Source organism: Pinus tabuliformis, chromosome 7 (genome assembly GCF_031772625.1).
Source record: "Pinus tabuliformis cultivar Carrire ecotype Pingquan chromosome 7, CPIR1, whole genome shotgun sequence".
Classification (NCBI taxonomy): domain Eukaryota; kingdom Viridiplantae; phylum Streptophyta; class Pinopsida; order Pinales; family Pinaceae; genus Pinus; species Pinus tabuliformis.
Genome location: NC_142293.1, coordinates 82,957,363 through 82,975,360, shown reverse-complemented (window position 1 = coordinate 82,975,360; position 17,998 = coordinate 82,957,363). Strand labels below are relative to the sequence as shown.

At 38.5% G+C, this 17,998-nt stretch overlaps 3 pseudogenes; all 3 read right to left on the bottom strand.

Moving 5' to 3' along the window:
• Nucleotides 1-7,128: 7,128 nt before the first annotated feature.
• On the bottom strand, nucleotides 7,129-11,311 carry LOC149245301 (protein NAP1-like; annotated as a pseudogene).
• A 253-nt stretch (nucleotides 11,312-11,564) lies between these two features.
• Nucleotides 11,565-15,940, bottom strand: LOC149245300 (protein NAP1 pseudogene; annotated as a pseudogene).
• Nucleotides 15,941-15,977: 37 nt separating this feature from the next.
• LOC149245299 (protein NAP1 pseudogene) lies at nucleotides 15,978-17,565 on the bottom strand (annotated as a pseudogene).
• Nucleotides 17,566-17,998: the final 433 nt, after the last annotated feature.

Below are 17,998 nucleotides of genomic sequence, written 5' to 3'. Positions count from 1 at the left end.
GTTTTGAGGAAAACACTAGATCAACTGTCTAATATACAAGAGGAACGAGTATCAACTATTTTCAAAGTATGGGAATGAGTTGTTATGATGTACTTGTATTATGGGAAGCAAATGACCCAATTTGTCTTGGTTGTTATCATTTGCTAACTTGTTTCTATTTCACAACAAAACAAATATGAGATGGGGAGATTGGTTCTGATCCACCCTAATGCTCTTCTTGTACAATTATTTAGATGTAGAACAAAGTTGGTTTTTTGATTCATTATTTTTTAATAGGTTGGGAAATGGTAGCTGATTAAAAGTTCCTTGTGGCAGAAAGCTTGTGTGTTGCCCTCTTGTAAATTATGTTTGATATTTCATCAATGAATGCTGCTTGATTCTTGAGTTTTGGTGCATCATCTCAACCTGGTATGATTTTTTCTAGCAAATTTAGTTAAGTTGGGAAGGGCCCCTCAATCTTGGGTAATGATTTTCCATTTTGTTTGGTTAGTTAGATGTTTTTCATGCTCAAATTACTTAGATTGTTTTTCATGTCTTTATATGCTTTATGTTTTGATGTCTTATCTCTAATTTTATTATTTTGTCTTGGGAAAGTAACCAACTGAATTAGAATATTTTGTTTCTTCAAATCCAACCTGTTATTGAATGCAAGAACACTGCTTTATAGAGTGAAATATTGCATTCTGAGGTTGTGCCAAGGGATTTAAGACAATAACTGACAAATGGTGTTTAGTCTTCGTGTGTTTATCAACATGTAGTCTTTATTTATGCACATGTTATTCATTGTTAATTTTTGTCAATTGTAGTTACCAACATTAAGATTAGTATAGATTAAGGATTTAATATTTCTTATAATTTGCTTGCATCTCCAAGTTTATGATCTCATTCAATAATTAAATGTTGAAAATATAATACATAAAATTTTCCAACATTTTTGTGCAATTGTAAGGGAGGTGCTAAAAGGATTAAAGCTTAGGTAGGTAGGTTGTATTTTAATTACACAACTTGGGGGAGGAGAAACAATAAGAAGAAATGATGCCCTCTCAAAATGGTTCTAGCTTGACACATCCAATTTAGTGGGTTTCTCCAAAGCCTCGTCTCATTGTTTTGGTGTGTTTTTATGCAAGTGTGTATTCTTTTAACTCCGATTCATGGAAAGGAAGAATATAGCTCATGATAAAAAATAACTGGGGACAATATGTCTTAGTAGTGCTAGGAGATCCAAGTACATGAAAAATATTATTTTGAAATTGTTTTCTTTCAGCGCCATATTTTATTTATTTCCTTAAAAAGTTTTTATTTCAGTGTTGTAATAAAACTCCCCATGTACTAATCTATGTGCTAGATAGGAATTAACGACCAACAAGAATGTTCGAAATCAAAGAAGACTATTACTCCAAAGAATTTATCAACTGTTAACAACAATTGGAAAACTCCTAGCATACCAAGAAGAGAAACTTTTACCATCTCAAGAAGAGCAACTCTTAGCAGCAATATAGAATATACCTATACTCCGAGAAGCGATAGAAGATCAAAAGTTCCACGAGCTAAAAGAATATTTAGAACTCTTTTCTAATCACCTTTACTAATATGCCTAGGAGACGAAAGAATCATGGACACAATTCGATGGAGAACAATCATTAAAACCTGATATCGAGACACACCAATCATCAAATCTAACATGCACACACGAGATAAACCATCCAGTAGTAGAAGATCTATATGGCATTACAGAGGAGGACATGTAGAGTGGAACAAATGAGCAAGAGATCCGATAACATTATGACTATATTGAGTGTTATTTCTAGACAACCATCAGATCAAACCACCACTCTTTTCTTCAATGATTCTTGACACCAGATCATTTGAAGCAGTTGGACACTCATGCTCTCATATAAATTGAAGCTTACCTAACATGAGTATGAGTATAAGTTTTACCTTGTTGCGCACATGGTGATGGGCCTCCAAATTAGGTACAACTTAAGGCCCATCAAACCTTTCCTATGCACATTCAATATATCATTTTTCACTTAATAATGTATTGCTTAGCTTTAATAACTTCTTAGCAAGGTTAAAGATGATTAGCCTATCTTATGTGCCTAATATGTTTATTGCGCAGAATAATGAGAATATTTGGTACATATCACAATGAATCCAATCAAGAGAAAAATATGGACCTCTCCATTGCTGAAGGATAACCAAACCTTGGTTGGTTTAGAGAAATTACTACTCCTCCCTATAACCATGAAATCATCAGGAAACCACATCCTAATTTTCCCAACCTAATGGACTTCCCCTTAGCTATTTTTGTATAAATAAGAGGCTTGAGAATCCCATTAGGTAAAATATTGGGAGGTTAGAATTAGCAGTAGTCAAGTGAAGGCTTTTGCCCCACATTTCAGTTTTGTAATCTTTCATGTATGAGCACATTTTCTAATCAATGAGAAGCATTTTTGGTTCCTAGATTGTTCTTTCTTCAAGGAGCCGAGTCTCCTTGGGTTAGGGCCCAACCTAGGTGCTCAAGATCCCTATTTGTACTTTATTTTTCATGAATCAATCGAGTTAGTTGTTTATATAATTTTATTCTGAACATTGACTTCTCTAGGGTTAATGAATTAGTTTTTTACAAGCCTTTTCCTTTACATATTGTTTTAATAAATTTGGTAATAGTTATTTTATGTATTTAACATTATTTACCATGCATCATATTATTTAGATTGCTTTCCTTTACTTGTTGTTCATGCATTTCTTTATTATGTCATTACATAAAATCTTGTGTTGCAAAGCTATAGGAACCTACATAATCACTCTTTTTCTAAATAAACTTGTTTTTAAAATACATAAGGACTTGGGAAGGACCCCTTAATGATCCTTTAGCCTTTCCTCGGCCTCTCCATCCATAAAACCACATCTAGAATGCATTTTTTTGCTCATGGGTCTGTCTGCTGTAGTAAAACAAAGACTCTTGTAGCAACCTATGTTTTGCATCAAAACACCTCCATATTTGCACCCAAATCATATTCATCCTTACTTATCATGTTATAATTAACACTAGACCCCGAGAATGGAATTTGGAATTTAAAATACCCCCTAGAATATTTAACCTAGTGCTTGTAGCAAAACTACTTTCTTTTCTGCAAATTAGGGTTTAATGTTTCAATATTCTTTCAGTTTCAAGTTTGTTTACCATGAATAGTATAATAGATTTGATTTTATTCCAGCTTACTTTAATTGATTTGTTTTCGTTTCATGCAATTAGAATATGTTTACGTGCTTTTATTTTCCTTTCTACAATTTATGATTATTTCTTGTAGCATAGATAGCATAGCAGTCTCTGTGCAACCTAGTTTATCTTCAATTGCTTTCACTTGCATAAGACCAGTGAAGGAAGAACAAATTGCATGCTTCAAACATATATCTGACCCCTCTTAAGTTTGTATGAACCCCAGTTTGACAATTAAAGTTGATATCCTTGGGAGTTGCAGGATTCATGCAGTAATATTGAGGGCCATCACATGGCTTCATTTGAAATACTCTTACACTAAAAGGAGAATGTTATTTTTCAAGTAGGGTAGGATAGTTTAATAAGTAAACGAATAAAATGGCCAAGATAAAAATAAGCCTAGTTGTGAAAAGAAGATAAGTGACATGAAATATTCACAATAAATTCTTTAAGTTCTTGTTGATTCCAACGTTCTTCAAATATTTTTGGTTTTATGCTTGAGTTGGATAATGTGGATTCATTAAGGCCCACCTTCTAACAAATCTTGTCCATAGACTCCAACACCTTATTTTCCACTAAGATAAAAGATATGTTTGAGTGCCTTGGATTTTGCGTACATCAATGACAGATCTCCTTGTTGTCAATAAGGGAATACATCATTGTTTCTTGATTGACAGATCTTGCGGGTGACCCAACTCTGACACATTTACTCATAACTGTTGAAATGCACCCTTGCACCTTACAATTATCGACATCAATGGTGACTTGTCTCACATGGTTAACAACATCTATCAATGGTCAGTAATCCAATGATTTATTTCTATTTTTGACCCCCAAAAAATTATTCACATAGATTGAATTGTGCTAGATATGGGTTTATGGCGAAGACTATTTGGTTCATGATTCTAACATAAATTTACAACAGATGTTCCAATCAAAAGAAAGGGGGATTAAACATCCAACATCAGCTTACAGTATTTTGGTTTCAACATTCCTTGAAATTTTCATATTTCTAAGCATATATCTAGGCCAGTTTTCCTTCATTTATGTTTAGGACAACAAAAATAAGTTTCTACAGTAAATATGAACACAGACATACATCACAAACATGAAATAATATTATTACAACACTCATGATACATGCATGAAAGTATGTTCGACTTTGAGATCTTCAAAACATTAAGTGAAAGTGCCAAGATACATAATTACAATGATGCATCACTATCCCCAATAGTGGAACATGAAGCCACCACTTGCTCCTCAAAAGAATGATCATCTATCCTATGCCAAGCTTGAGAAGCTAAGGCTAAAAATCTGTTGCTTGAGTTATGAGGGTTTATTTATAACAAATAAGGTGACCTTTCACCTCCCATGTGACCACTACAAGGAAAAAAAGTTCTAGGGTAGGTTTTTGCAGAGGTACCTATAAAAAGAGCCCTAAAATACGTTTGTAGTGGAGGTCACTGGTGGAGGTCGGCGGGTTAAAGTTTTAGCAGATGTTTCTTTGATGGTGCATCTAAATTACTCAAGTAGACCAATGCTTTATTATCCATACACACATCGAAGTTGCATATACATGGTGCACCGTAGTTTTTCTTTTTGAAAAATAAAAAACCATGGTGCACTAAATACCCAAACACATCGACGCTTGAATATTCAGTAGCACCGAAGTCCTTCATATAGTAAAATGTACTAGTTTTATTCGAAAATGAAATCCTGATGCAGTAAACGTATAACAACACCTAGAGGCATCTTATAAAGTGTATCGATAGACAGTTTGTAATTTATAAAAAAGACCGGTGCTATTGTAAAAACACAATACTAGTGTGTTACCAGTAACATAAATCCCCAGGGCGTCTTGATAAAGCACTGTGAAAATTTTAAATTGAAATAAAACACAGTGCTTTTGGATATAACCTAGCCTAGTGTGTTTTGTGAAATGCACGGGCGGAGGGTTAAATTAAAAAACATTCCCCATCGTAATTTTCATTTTTGCCATCTGTTAGCGCTTGAATTTGCCTCAGGCTAAAAAAGGCAGAATCCAAGGCAACATCAAACCACTTAGCCTCATAGCTAGCCCTACGAGGACAGGAGAGGGCTCTCTCCGGTCTATCTCAGCAAAACGTTTTCTAAAAGGGGCTGAGATGACTTTAAAAGAAACTGATTTTAAGCTAGTAAACTGATAAAAAAGGGGTTTTTAATAAAATGATGGGGTTTTTCTGGGCTGCATGGGGCAAAGGAACAACTTGAACAGAGAAATGTAATAAAAAACAGGGATTATCCCCTGAGGCAAGGTAGGCAAGAAATTTAACATCAAATTAAGATTAAATTGAATGGAAAGACTACTGAGGAGCTGACAAGGGCATAGAGGATGAATCCTTGTCAAACAGAAGAAAACATTAAATATGAACAAACTTATAGGCAAAGCATAAAATATTATGAATTCTACCTAAACACTTCATTTGTTCACTTGGAAATGATCATGAAGCGAAATGAAAACATAACAGATTACATATGAAACAAAAGGAAAACTTATGCTAAATTGTCATACCACAGGAATCTCAGGGGTCAGAGCTGTATTTTTCATTAAAATCTCTGTCAAAGACTGTACAATAAAATCTCTCTGTTCTCCACCAGCTCTCAGAACTCTCTCTCTCTCCTTGCTCCTTTTACTTTTACAAATTTTAATACATTAAATAAGACTGTTGTAGGAGAAAACAGATCAACCCAAAAACCTGGGCGCTGTTTCACCTGAAGTTACATAAATAAACAAAGAACAACTTTTTCCTCGAAATTCTCTAACCAAAAAGACTAAAAATTGTAGCGCAGACTCCATTGTGTGACTAACTGAGGTCATAGATAAGAATACGAATCCTATTCTTCTGGTAATAGATGTCTTTGTTTATTTTTGGCTGAAGTGAAGGGCCAGGGGTCAAGGATGTGCGCCAAATTCTTCTCTGCTCCGATCAGTGGATCTACTCGTGATGGTGATATGCTGGAAATTATGTATCCTAGTTTGCTAGTGTAGAAATTCATTGCAGATATATTTCTTTTCTGAACAGTAAGCATCACTGCCTTCATCTGGTTCTTGCGTGCGATAAGCATAAAAAATTTGCCAAGCCCTCTTCCTTGCACACATTTCTGTAACTGAAGTTTATAAACATAGACTACAAGAATTTCTTCCTCAACAATGAATCGATAATGCACAAAAGCAACCGCAGGGTCTCCATCACCTGTCCACTGACACTCATGCACCTCTTTCTTATTATTTATATTGCAAAGATGTTCATTGTCAGCACTTTGAATACTCCGCACAAAAAATATATCGCGCTTCAGGAGCAACCATTTCTCTGCGTTTTATTTTCTCTTCCGCGGCCCATTCGGGTACATATGCACTCTGCATATTCAGAACGTTCAACCATCCCAGTCCCAAATAAAAGCCATAAACCTGCAAAAATCCTAATACCCTCCTATTTAATACTTAATTTCAAATCATTTTCCTGATTCAAGGTAAAAATACTACTAGATTAACAAAACCCCAACCCAGCTCATCTCGAGCTTGAGTGGTACCACTTCGAGGCATGTCATAACCTCCTCGTGTAGGGGTGGGTCCAGCTCCATAAGGATTGCCATTCACACGGGCAACTGGCATCTGTGAACCACCACCTCGAGGCACATCATATCCACCACGGCCAGCAACAGGCCCAACACCATAAGTCGCAGCACTTTCAGGTGTAAGAGGCTTCTGTGAGCCGCCACCCCGAGGTACATCATATCTAGCCCAGCCAGCAACAGGACCAGCACCATAAGCAGCAGCACCCGCAGCATTAATAAGCATCTGAGAGCTTCCATAGCCATCTCCATACATATTTGGTCCAGCAGAATGGAAGGGAGCATCAACATCATTAAAAGTAGCACCATAAGCCCCATGTAACATCACCAACATCAACCATGTCGAAGAGGATGGAGTTAACTAATGCAGTATCATGTTCTGTGGTCACACCCAAAGTGTTGGTTAATGTTTTCAACCTCCGAATATCTTCTCCCTCTGGCAGAGAAGTTGGTAAGTGTTTTGTGAAGTCTGACAATAGTGAGAATAGCAGAGGAGTATTTGCATCAAGGACTTGTCCAGTAGCTTCAGCTAACAGAGAACTAAAGCACAATGCCTGTCCTACCTGAATTGAAAAGTTAATCAGAGGCTCTAACTCATGAACCTGTTTCAAATAATAATCCCTTTCCCTCCAATTATGCATACGTGCAGAGAGGGCCTCAAGATATTCCTTGTTGGAACGCAATGTAGTATCGATGCAGCTCAAAAGAGCAGTCAGATGCTCTCGAATGATACTATCAAGTTTATCAACACCATATGGACCAAACAACCGAACAAAAGCCTTGAGTTCGGAAAGGCCTGTTACCGCCTCAGCAAAGTACCCCCCAACTGGTCTTGCACTCTTGAAGCACTTATCTATAGGTGTAAATAAAATACCAGCACCATTTACATCTTTAACAACATTCTCCAGGTACCAATCACAGATAATTGAAATCGCTGTGCCTGTGTTCTGTACAGGTTTCTCAAAAGTATGCAAACCATGTATGGGTCCAGAAAATGCCTCACACAACAACACCTTCCCGCATACCCTGAGTTAAATCCATACTTACATGCTGTTCAACCAGATGAACTATATTCATATGACGGTGAATCAATGGATCCAGAACAGAAGGCCGCTGAAGGTCCCTATCAATTTTTAAAATTGTAATCAACCTTTTCTTGAAGTTGTTTAGTACACAATCCCTCAGGTACTCTCTTAGAACAAAGACATAGTTCAGAATACATATTGGTTCCATTTCATTCAACACTGAGCAGAGACTTGTCAACCTTTGCACTGCAGCCTCCAACATTTTAATGGTATCTCTATTTGCAGGTTCACTCTCCTTTCCTAGCAAAGGCAAATCTGAACTGCTCTTCATTGACTTGGTAGAAGGCATGGCAACTTTGGCTGCATGATTCATGCGAATAGCTACTTGCTCTGGTAGGAGCTTGGATTCTAAGGAACCAAAACCCACTTTCAGAATCCAGAATATTGATAAGCCCTTCCAATCCTCCCATGATGGATTCTATAAGCGACTCTACATATGACACTGCATCCTAGCCTATTTTTAAAAACTCCTCAGGCACACTGACGATGGCATTATCTGGAAAACTTCTGCCATTTGAAGAACTGTAGAGCTTCGGAACATTTTGACAAATTATATATTCTAAAAAAAAACACATTTAATGATTTCTTCTTCAAAACAGGGTTTTGAAGAAGAATCAATCTCACATTTGACTTGACAAGACGGAGTCTAACATTGGCTCCACTTGGGATGGCAACTGCCGCTTCGTGGAGGTGCCAAGAACCTCAGACCTCTGGGAGAGCAGACCAGTGCTTTCAACCATTGGGTGATGGAGTCATTATTTCAACAGACAACATGAGACTTCCGACTCATTTATGGACTGAAACTTGACTGAAAAGACTGAAAAACAGACTCGGCAAACTTCACACTAAAACTGTAATGAAACTAGAACAAAATGCTACCTTTTGGCTGCTTATTTATTTACAAAATCTACCCTAATCTGCTGTACAAATAGATCAGGTAATACTAAAATGCCAGATTAACCATTCAAGTAAACCTGAGAATGATGCCGCTTGAGAATGCTTCCACGAGGACACAGATGTAATTGTTGGCAGCCCTTCATGCACGTAATGAAATTGATCACGTAGACAACAGCTTGATCTATCAATCACACTGAAAAATGTGTCCATGTATGTTGCCATTGGATCGCAGAAACCGGACTCTGTTGGCTGCCCCAACTCTGCAATACATACTTCCAGCTGCACACTGTCAATGTAAACCTCTGTAGGCAAGTCTGTTATTTCTTGTTGCGAAGGAGGAAAGATTTCCAAGAACTTTTTAGGGTCTTGGAAATCATATGACTGGATTTGTTGATCTAAACATTGAATCTCCTTTTCGATTCTTTCAACAATTAACTCACAGACACCCGTTTTAGTTTCAAGATGAAACTTCAGAGATTTCAAACATTGAAGGAAGGTACTGAAAAATTCTTCATTAATTTCAATATCCACTAACCACTCTCTAACTTCGTTTAGAGCTTCACAAAGTGCAGGGTTTGCCACATACCCTACCATTGCATGAATGGATCAGCAAGCGTTGGAATGTTTGGATCGAATTGGAGTCGCCAGGTGAATGGTTGAGTCTGCATATGTATCTGACTGTTGTCCACCATCAGCATCAGATCTGCAATTTGTTTTCATGTACTGGGACAAGACAATCAACAAGTCGAATGTTCTTCCCCAGTATGGTCGCCAATATGTTAGCGCTTGAATTTGCCTCAGGCTGAAAAAGGCAGAATCCAAGGCAACATCAAACCACTTAGCCTCGTAGCTAGCCCTACGAGGACAGGAGAGGGCTCTCTCCTGTCTATCTCAACAAAAATTTTTCTAAAAGGGGCTGAGATGACTTTAAAAGAAATTGATTTTAGGCTAGTAAACTGATAAAAAAGGGGTTTTTAATAAAATGATGGGGTTTTTCTGGGCTGCATGGGGCAAAGGAACAACTTGAACAGAGAAATGTAATAAAAAACACGGATTATCCCCTGAGGCGAGGTAGGCAAGAAATTTAACATCAAATTAAGATTAAATTGAATGGCAAGACTGTTGAGGAGCTGACAAGGGCATAGAGGATGAATCCTTGTCAAACAGAAGAAAACATTAAATATGAACAAACTTATAGGCAGAGCATAAAATATTATGAATTCTACCTAAACACTTCATTTGTTCACTTGGAAATGATCATGAAGCGAAATGAAAACATAACAGGTTACATATGAAACAGAAGGAAAACTTATGCTAAATTGTCATACCACAGGAATCTCAGGGGTCAGAGCTGTATTTTTCATTAAAATCTCTGTCAAAGACTGTACAATAAAAGCTCTCTGTTCTCCACCAGCTCTCAGAACTCTCTCCTCTCTCCTCTCTCCTTGCTAACTTTTACAAATGATTTTTAATACATTAAATAAGACTGTTGTAGGAGAAAACAGATCAACCCAAAAACCTGGGCGCTGTTTCACCTGAAGTTACATAAATAGAACAAAGAACAACTTTCTCTTTGAATTTTTGACCGGAGAATCCACAGTGATAGAATTTTTACACCAACGTTTCGAATCCCAATTCTCTAACCAAAAAGACTAAAAATTGTAGCGCAGACCACATTGTGTGACTAACTGAGGTCATAGATAAGAATACGAATCCTATTCTTCTGGTAACAGATGTCTTTGTTTATTTTTGGCTGAAGTGAAGGGCCATGTGTCAAGGATGTGTGCCAAATTCTTCTCTGCTCCGATCAGTGGATCTACTCGTGATGGTGATATGCTGGAAATTATGTATCCTAGTTTGCTAGTGTAGAAATTCATTGCAGATATATTTCTTTTCTGAACAGTAAGCATCACTGCCTTCATCTGGTTCTTGCTTACGATAAGCATCAAAAATTTGCCAAGCCCTCTTCCTTGCACACATTTCTGTAACTGAAGTTTATAAACATAGACTACATGAATTTCTTCCTCAACAATGAATCGATAATGCACAAAAGCAACCGCAGGGTCTCCATCACCTGTCCACGAACACTCATGCACCTCTTTCTTATTATCTATATTGCAAAGATGTTCATTGTCAGCACTTTGAATACTCCGCACAAAAAATATATCGCGCTTCAGGAGCAACCATTTCTCTGCGTTTTATTTTCTCTTCCGCGGCCCATTCGGGTACATATGCACTCTGCATATTCAGAACGTTCAACCATCCCAGTCCCAAATAAAAGCCATAAACCTGCAAAAATCCTAATACCCTCCTATTTAATACTTAATTTCAAATCATTTTCCTGATTCAAGGTAAAAATACTACTAGATTAACAAAACCCCAACTCAGCTCATCTCCGAGCTTGAGTGGTACCACTTCGAGGCATGTCATAACCTCCTCGTGCAGGGGTGGGTCCAGCTCCATAAGGATTGCCATTCACAGGGGCAACTGGCATCTATGAACCACCACCTCGAGGCAAATCATATCCACCACTGCTAGCAATAGGCCCAACACCATAAGTCGCAGCACTTTCAGGTGTAAGAGGCTTCTGTGAGCCGCCACCCCGAGGTATATCATATCCAGCCCGGCCAGCAAGAGGACCAGCACCATAAGTAGCAGCACTCGCAACATTAATAGGCATCTGAGAGCTTCCATAGCCATCTCCATACATATTTGGTCCAGCAGAATGGAAGGGAGCATCAGCATCATTAAAAGTAGCAACATAAGCCCCATGTAACATCACCAACATCAACCATGTCGAAGAGGATGGAGTTAACTAATGCAGTATCATGTTCTGTGGTCACACCCAAAGTGTTGGTTAATGTTTTCAACCTCTGAATATCTTCTCTCTCCGGCAGAGAAGCTGGTAAGTGTTTTGTGAAGTCTGACAATAGTGAGAATAGCAGAGGAGTATTTGCATCAAGGACTTGTCCAGTAGCTTCAGCTAACAGAGAACTAAAGCACAATGCCTGTCCTACCTGAATTGAAAAGTTAATCAGAGGCTCTAACTCATGAACCTGTTTCAAATAATAATCCCTTTCCCTCCAATTATGCATACGTGCAGAGAGGGCCTCAAGATATTCCTTGTTGGAACGCAATGTAGTATCGATGCAGCTCAAAAGAGCAGTCAGATGCTCTCGAATGATACCATCAAGTTTATCAACACCATATGGACCAAACAACCGAACAAAAGCCTTGAGTTCGGAAAGGCCTGTTACCGCCTCAGCAAAGTACCCCCCAACTGGTCTTGCACTCTTGAAGCACTTATCTATAGGTGTAAATAAAATACCAGCACCATTTACATCTTTAACAACATTCTCCAGGTACCAATCATAGATAATTGAAATCGCTGTGCCTGTGTTCTGTACAGGTTTCTCAAAAGTATGCAAACCATGTATGGGTCCAGAAAATGCCTCATACAACAACACCTTCCCCCATACCCTGAGTTAAATCCATACTTACATGCTGTTCAACCAAATGAACTATATTCATATGACGATGAACCAATGACTCCAGAACAGAAGGCCGCTGAAGGTCCCTATCAATTTTTAAAATTGTAATCAACCTTTTCTTGAAGTTGTTTAGTACACAATCCCTCAGGTACTCTCTTAGAACAAAGACATAGTTCAGAATACATATTGGTTCCATTTCATTCAACACTGAGCAGAGACTTGTCAACCTTTGCACTGCAGCCTCCAACATTTTAATGGTATCTCTATTTGCAGGTTCACTCTCCTTTCCTAGCAAAGGCAAATCTGAACTGCTCTTCATTGACTTGGTAGAAGGCATGGCAACTTTGGTTGCATGATTCATGCGAATAGCTGCTTGCTCTGGTAGGAGCTTGGATTCTAAGGAACCAAAACCCACTTTCAGAATCCAGAATATTGATAAGCCCTTCCAATCCTCCCATGATGGATTCTATAAGCGACTCTACATATGACACTGCATCCCGACCTATTTTTAAAAACTCCTCAGGCACACTGACAGTGGCATTATCTGGAAAACTGCTGCCATTTGAAGAACTGTAGAGCTTTGGAACATTTTGACAAATTATATATTCTAAAAAAAAAACACATTTAATGATTTCTTCTTCAAAACAGGGTTTTGAAGAAGAATCAATCTCACATTTGACTTGACAAGACGGAGTCTAACATCGACTCCACTTGGGATGGCAGCTGCCGCTTCGTGGAGGTGCCAAGAACCTCAGACCTCTGGGAGAGCAGACCAGTGCTTTCAACCATTGGGCGATGGAGTCATTATTTCAACAGACAACATGAGACTTCCGACTCATTTATGGACTGAAACTTGACTGAAAAGACTGAAAAACAGACTCGGCAAACTTCACACTAAAACTGTAATGAAACTGGAACAAAATGCTACCTTTTGGCTGCTTATTTATTTACAAAATCTACCCTAATCTGCTGTACAAATAGATCAGGTAATACTAAAATGCCAGATTAACCATTCAAGTAAACCTGAGAATGATGCCGCTTGAGAATGCTTCCACGAGGACACAGATGTAATTGTTGGCAGCCCTTCATGCACGTAATGAAACTGATCACATAGACAACAGCTTGATCTATCAATCACACTGAAAAATGTGTCCATGTATGTTGCCATTGGATCGCAGAAACCGGACTCTGTTGGCTGCCCCAACTCTGCAATACATACTTCCAGCTGCACATTGTCAATGTAAACATCTGTAGGCAAGTCTGTTATTTCTTGTTGCGAAGGAGGAAAGATTTCCAAGAACTTTTTAGGGTCTTGGAAATCATATGACTGGATTTGCTGATCTAAACATTGAATCTCCTTTTCGATTCTTTCAACAATTAACTCACAGACACCCGTTTTAGTTTCAAGATGAAACTTCAGAGATTTCAAACATTGAAGGAAGGTACTGAAAAATTCTTCATTAATTTCAATATCCACTAACCACTCTCTAACTTCGTTTAGAGCTTCACAAAGTGCAGGGTTTGCCACATACCCTACCATTGCATGAATGGATCAGCAAGCGTTGGAATGTCTGGATCGAATTGGAGTCGCCAGGTGAATGGTTTAGCCTGCATATGTATTTGACTGCTGTCCACCATCAGCATCAGATCTGCAATTTGATTTCATGTACTGGGACAAGACAATCAACAAGTCGAATGTTCTTCCCCAGTATGGTCGCCAATATGTTAGCGCTTGAATTTGCCTCAGGCTGAAAAAGGCAGAATCCAAGGCAACATCAAACCACTTAGCCTCGTAGCTAGCCCTACGAGGACAGGAGAGGGCTCTCTCCGGTCTATCTCAGCAAAAAGTTTTCTAAAAGGGGCTGAGATGACTTTAAAAGAAACTGATTTTAGGCTAGTAAACTGATAAAAAAGGGGTTTTTAATAAAATGATGGGGTTTTTCTGGGCTGCATGGGGCAAAGGAACAGCTTGAACAGAGAAATGTAATCAAAAACATGGATTATCCCCTGAGGCAAGGTAGGCAAGAAATTTAACATCAAATTAAGATTAAATTGAATGGCAAGACTGCTGAGGAGCTGACAAGGGCATAGATGATGAATCCTTGTCAAACAGAAGAAAACATTAAATATGAACAAACTTATAGGCAGAGCATAAAATATTATGAATTCTACCTAAACACTTCATTTGTTCACTTGGAAATGATCATGAAGCGAAATGAAAACATAACAGGTTACATATGAAACAGAAGGAAAGCTTATGCTAAATTGTCATACCACAGGAATCTCAGGGGTCAGAGCTGTATTTTTCATTAAAATCTCTGTCAAAGACTGTACAATAAAAGCTCTCTGTTCTCCACCAGCTCTCAGAACTCTCTCCTCTCTCCTCTCTCCTTGCTAACTTTTACAAATGATTTTTAATACATTAAATAAGACTGGTGTAGGAGAAAACAATCAACCCAAAAACCTGGGCACTGTTTTACCTGAAGTTACATAAATAGAACAAAGAACAACTTTCTCCTCGAAATTCTCTAACCAAAAAGACTAAAAATTGGAGCGCAGACCCCATTGTGTGACTAACTGAGGTCATAGATAAGAATACAAATCCTATTCTTCTGGTAACAGATGTCTTTGTTTATTTTTGGCTGAAGTGAAGGGCCAGGTGTCAACGATGTGCACCAACTTCTTCTCTGCTCCGATCAGTGGATCTACTCGTGATGGTGATATGCTGGAAATTATGTATCCTAGTTTGCTAGTGTAGAAATTCATTGCAGATATATTTCTTTTCTGAACAATAAGCATCATTGCCTTCATCTGGTTCTTGCGTGCGATAAGCATCAAAAATTTGCCAAGCCCTCTTCCTTGCACACATTTCTGTAACTGAAGTTTATAAACATAGACTACAGGAATTTCTTCCTCAACAATGAATCGATAATGCACAAAAGCAACCGCAGGGTCTCCATCACCTGTCCACGGACACTCATGCACCTCTTTCTTATTATTTATATTGCAAAGATGTTCATTGTCAGCACTTTGAATACTCCGCACAAAAAATATATCGCGATTCAGGAGCAACCATTTCTCTGCGTTTTATTTTCTCTTCCGCGGCCCATTCGGGTACATATGCACTCTGCATATTCAGAACGTTCAACCATCCCAGTCCCAAATAAAAGCCATAAACTTGCAAAAATCCTAATACCCTCCTATTTAATACTTAATTTCAAATCATTACCCTCCTATTTAATACTTAATTTCAAATCATTTTCCTGATTCAAGGTAAAAAGACTACTAGATTAACAAAACCCCAACCCAGCTCATCTCCGAGCTTGAGTGGTACCACTTCGAGGCATGTCATAACCTCCTCGTGCAGGGGTGGGTCCAGCTCCATAAGGATTGCCATTCGCAGGGGCAACTGGCATCTGTGAACCACCACCTCGAGGCACATCATATCCACCACGGCCAACAACAGGCCCAGCACCATAAGTCGCAGCACTTTCAGGTGTAAGAGGCTTCTGTGAGCCGCCACCCCGAGGTACATCATATCCAGCCCGGTCAGCAACATGACCAGCACCATAAGCATCAACACTCGCAGCATTAATAGGCATCTGAGAGCTTCCATAGCCATCTCCATACATATTTGGTCCAGCAGAATGGAAGGGAGCATCAGCATCATTAAAAGCAGCACCATAAGCCCCATGTAACATCACCAACATCAACCATGTCGAAGAGGATGGAGTTAACTAATGCAGTATCATGTTCTATGGTCACACCCAAAGTGTTGGTTAATTTTTTCAACCTCCGAATATCTTCTCTCTCCGGCAGAGAAGCTGGTAAGTGTTTTGTGAAGTCTGACAATAGTGAGAATAGCAGAGGAGTATTTGCATCAAGGACTTGTCCAGTAGCTTCAGCTAACAGAGAACTAAAGCACAATTCCTGTCCTACCTGAATTGAAAAGTTAATCAGAGGCTCTAACTCATGAACCTGTTTCAAATAATAATCCCTTTCCCTCCAATTATGCATACGTGCAGAGAGGGCCTCAAGATATTCCTTGTTGGAACGCAATGTAGTATCGATGCAGCTCAAAAGAGCAGTCAGATGCTCTCGAATGATACCATCAAGTTTATCAACACCATATGGACCAAACAACCGAACAAAAGCCTTGAGTTCGGAAAGGCCTGTTACCGCCTCAACAAAGTACCCCCCAACTGGTCTTGCACTCTTGAAGCACTTATCTATAGGTGTAAATAAAATACCAGCACCATTTACATCTTTAACAACATTCTCCAGGTACCAATCACAGATAATTGAAATCGCTGTGCCTGTGTTCTGTACAGGTTTCTCAAAAGTATGCAAACCATGTATGGGTCCAGAAAATGCCTCACACAACAACACCTTCCCGCATACCCTGAGTTAAATCCATACTTACATGCTGTTCAACCAGATGAACTATATTCATATGACGGTGAACCAATGACTCCAGAACAGAAGGCCGCTGAAGGTCCCTATCAATTTTTAAAATTGTAATCAACCTTTTCTTGAAGTTGTTTAGTACACAATCCCTCAGGTACTCTCTTAGAACAAAGACATAGTTCAGAATACATATTGGTTCCATTTCATTCAACACTGAGCAGAGACTTGTCAACCTTTGCACTGCAGCCTCCAACATTTTAATGGTATCTCTATTTGCAGGTTCACTCTCCTTTCCTAGCAAAGGCAAATCTGAACTGCTCTTCATTGACTTGGTAGAAGGCATGGAAACTTTGGCTGCATGATTCATGCGAATAGCTACTTGCTCTGGTAGGAGCTTGGATTCTAAGGAACCAAAACCCACTTTCAGAATCCAGAATATTGATAAGCCCTTCCAATCCTCCCATGATGGATTCTATAAGCGACTCTACATATGACACTGCATCCTGGCCTATTTTTAAAAACTCCTCAGGCACACTGACAGTGGCATTATCTGGAAAACTGCTGCCATTTGAAGAACTGTAGAGCTTCGGAACATTTTGACAAATTATATATTCTAAAAAAAAAACACATTTAATTATTTCTTCTTCAAAACAGGGTTTTGAAGAAGAATCAATCTCACGTTTGACTTGACAAGACGGAGTCTAACACCATCTATAGTATGAGAGAGATCTAAAACACCAATGCCACTCTTTCCACGTGCAAGTGCCCTGAGATGAATGCTTCTCTTGCCACGTGCAAGTGCCCTGACATGAATGCTTCTCTTGCTCACCACCTTCAATACTGTGCTCATTGTTTGAGTTTCCAATTTTTTCAAAAGGTGTGAAAGTTTGTTTTTCTCCAGTACATGTCCACAATGCCTCCCCAATGACCAAATATCCAGGTAATATCTATGTTTCTTTCTGATTTAAATTTTTAGCGGATTAAAATTGCAAATTAGGTTGTACTTCTCATTTTTTTGTAAAAAAATAAAATCGACGTGCGATGCGTTCGATATGTTTGGCTTGCACCGAGAGCGGTGTGCCTTGTAAATTTACAAGGTGCATCATGATTCAGTGTATGAACATAATGCATCGTCGTTGTTTTTTGTAAATATAAAGGCACTGAGAAAGATGCAACAAATTGTGTGTTGGTGTGTCACTCCTAGTGTGTTTATATTTACCAAACACACTGCAAATAAATATTTAAAAATATTCTTATAACTAAGTGCGTTCAATAACTTGAAC